Below are 3833 nucleotides of genomic sequence, written 5' to 3' on the forward strand. Positions count from 1 at the left end.
ACCACTGACACCATCCGAATGGCTCTGGATCATGGTAAGAAGGCTGTCCTGATTCTTTTAGACCTGTTGCGGAAGGAGAGAGGGGTGGACGCCATCTTGGTTGGACGGCACGGGTAGCGGACTAGCTGTTGGCTGCCTTCCGCCCTCCTCCTCTCGTATAAAATGATTGTTACTCCCCCGCCGCGCAGTGGGCGGGGGGCACGCCGACGGCGCGCCTAAGGCGAGCCCATCTGCGCCCTTCCGCGACCAGCCGAGGCCAGGTGCCAGAACCCCTACATCTTTTTCTGGCCAATCCAGGCGTTACAGTTCAAAATCACTGCACAGGCTAAGAAAACAGGTCAATTCGGTGTGCCACCATCTTTATCACCCTTTAAATCTGCCTACTCTCTGTCCTCAATGTAATGCTGAGCTTAAAATCGCGTTTCTTGCTAAAGAACAGCCAGCACCCAAATTGTATCGCCTTAATTGTAGGTCTCTACCTAAGCATTGTACAGAAATTGCATTATTGCTGGATGAACTTAAACCAGATGCAATTTTCCTTACTGAAACCTGGTTAACCCCGTCTTCGGAACCCGACCTAGTGCAAGCACTCCCGCAGGGTTACCAAATTGTAAGGAAAGATCGCCCCCATGAGAAAGGAGGCGGTCTGGCAGTTATTTTTAGAGACCATATCACATGCCGCTGCACCTCTGACTCCATCCCAGATTGCGAAAGCATGTCCTTCTCTCTAGAGTTCTCTCCGAATGCTAGCTTTTCAGGGGCGCTCATCTATCACCCTCCGGGGCCCTTAAAACAGTTTCATAAGTCTCTACCTCCTGTTGTCACTGATCTAGCAACCTCCCCCTCCAACTTTACTTTGTTGGGTGATTTTAATATCCATTTTGATAATACATCCGACCACACTGCCCTAGAGCTGATAGCTGGTCTCTCTGCATTACAAATGGACCAGATTGTTCTTTTCCCTACGCATATTGAAGGACATCTGTTGGATCCAGTGTTTAGTAACTGCCCTAATTTGAAGGTGGACCCTTCCATTTTTCTTCCCTGGACCGATCATTCATTAATTCCTCTTACTTGGGAGATCCAAAAACTCCCTGCTTTAATACCTGGACTACGAAAAGCCCGAAATTGGTCCAAACTTTCGTTAGAACAATGGACCAATGATCTAGAAACGTCTAGATTTCCAACTAGTCAAGAGCCTCTGGGAGCTAATGACAACTTTAACAACTGGATATTGAATTCCCTTAATTCTACACTTCCCATCCGAAAAACCACCCTAAAACGATCTAGGACTACCGCTCCTTGGTATTCGGCAGAGCTCAGGGAAAGAAAATTAGAGTGTAAAAGACTGGAAAGAAAGTGGCGATTGGAGTACGCCGCATCAGACAAAATTATTTATAGAAAGGCAATAAGAGCCTACAAACAGGAGATAAAAACGGCTCAATCCATGTACTATACTAGAAAAATCTCCACGGCCAGCTCCAAACCCAAAGAAATATATCAAATCGTGAAAAGCCTTACCAAGCTTCCTCAAAGTTCTTCAGTTAATTACGACTCACAATCTCGCTGTAATGATCTGGCGGAGGTTTTTTTTTCAAAAAATCCACTTAATATACTCATCATTCCCTGATGTGGACCTGAATATCCATGTTAAACCACTATATCCGTTCTCCCCGGAAACCACCTGTCATTCGTTACCCATGTTGGATCAGTTTCCCCTGTTAAATCCAGAATTACTTGCTCCTTTAATGCTATAAGTAAAATCAGGCTCCCCCTGTGACCCTGCTCCTCCCCGCATATTGGTCGCCGTCACTCACACTATTCTTCCTACCATGTTGGATATACTCAATGCATCCATCTCCTCAGGCATTGTCCCGCCGATGTGGAAACAGGCCATGGTACGGGCACTTCTGAAAAAACCCAACTTGGACGCCAATAATCTTAATAACTATCGTCCCATTTCCCTGCTTCCCTGGATTGGCAAAATCCTCGAGAAATATATTAATGGCCTTCTGACGCTATTCCTCGAGAGCAACCATCTGCTTGACGCCACCCAGACGGGTTTTCGCCCTAAGCATGGGACGGAAACTGCCCTGCTTGCGGTGATGGAAGAAACCAGAGAGATCCTAGACCGAGGGGGATCGGTGGCAGTCATCCTCCTCGATCCAAGCGCCGCATTTGACACGGTAAACCATAGAATCTTATTGCAGCGTCTTCTGAATGTAGGAGTATCAGGCAGAGCACTAACTTGGCTTCAATCTTTTCTGAGTGACAGAACTTTTCAAGTTTTTGAAGAGGACACCACCTCCTCTAGCAAACCCCTGGGATGCGGGGTTCCACAGGGCTCATCCCTGAGCCCGACGTTGTTAAACGTTTACATGAGACCGCTGGCTGAGATCGTCCGTCCATATGGTATCAAGATCATCACCTATGCGGACCATACTCAGCTGGTGGTCTCCCTTGCGCAGGGAGACAGCTCACTAGTAAAGGCTGACCTGGCAGGCTGTCTAGAGGAAGTGAAAAACTGGATGACCACGTCATGTCTCAAGCTCAACAGAGACAAAACAGAGCTTATGCTTCTGGGCCGCTCTGTTCCATCTATAATTGGCTCTATATGGCCCTCCTGTCTAGGCCCGCCACCAGCCCCTAAGGGTACCATAAAGAGTCTTGGAATCTGGCTAGACAGGTCCATGACGTTTGATAACCAGGCACCCAGGCTATCTGTCACCTGTTTTGGTCTTCTTAGACTCCTCAAGAAGATCCTCCCCGTGCTACCCTTTGAAGCCAAACAAATCGTGATTCAAGGCCTGATTCAATCTCGCCTCGATTTTGGCAACGCTCTGTACTTAGGAGCTCCGGATATACCTTGCAGAAACTCCAGCTATTCCAAAACTGTGCAGCACGCACACTTCTTCAGCTCCCCCGCAGGCTCTCAGCCACACCCGGGCTGAGAAGCTTGCATTGGCTCCCTGTCAGGGAGAGAATCAATTTTAAATCTTTGTGCATCGCCCATCAGGCCTTCTGGGAAACAGGACCAGTGATTAATCACTCCCTAATTACCCCATACCACCCAAGCAAACAGCTGCGCTCATCACATGCTTTTCTAGCCACTGTCCCTAAGATCAGGAAATCAAGAGCAGGAGGCCGCTCATTCTCCTTTAATGTAGCTAAGCTGTGGAATACTCTTCCCCTCCACTTGGGATCTAATCCCATTTTGCTTTCTTTTCGTAAACAATTGAAAACGTTTTTGTTTACCAAATAGAGCTCTTTCCCCCGGCTTTTGGGCCTCTTCAGTTTGCACCTCTTTCTTAGCGCTTGGACGCCCCAGGGCAGCTATTTGCGCTTCATAAAATCCATTTTCATTTTCATTCATTTCATTTAATTTCAAAGGAGAGTACGTGGACTTGTTGAAGCTCTTACACAGGGAGGTACGGTCCAAAGAGGGTTCTAAAGAGGAAGAATATGAGTTGGTTAAAAGGCCTAATGTGCCGGTGACCATAGAAAATTGGATGGCAGCGTTTTTAATTTATGCCAGTGTGTATTGTGAAAAGTTTCCGGAGCGCTGTGTAGTCCTGTTTAAGTATATGGATGTGATTAGAAAGGCACAGATCACGGGGGCGGATATGCTTGGGTGCAGTATGACGAAGAGTTTCGAGCACGCATTGCATGGGACCCGGAGGACCAATGGTGGGAACTGGACATGGATTTGTGGCAGCACACCATGGGGTTGGCCACAGGTGGTAAGACTGTGTTTACAGCTAGTGGGCTGCCATTGGTGTACCGGCCTTTCAGGGGAAGCCCACCCGGGGAGGGGTGGGAGGTGCAGGGACACC

The sequence above is a fragment of the Lissotriton helveticus genome, chromosome 6 (assembly GCF_964261635.1).
Source record: "Lissotriton helveticus chromosome 6, aLisHel1.1, whole genome shotgun sequence".
In the NCBI taxonomy this organism is placed as follows: domain Eukaryota; kingdom Metazoa; phylum Chordata; class Amphibia; order Caudata; family Salamandridae; genus Lissotriton; species Lissotriton helveticus.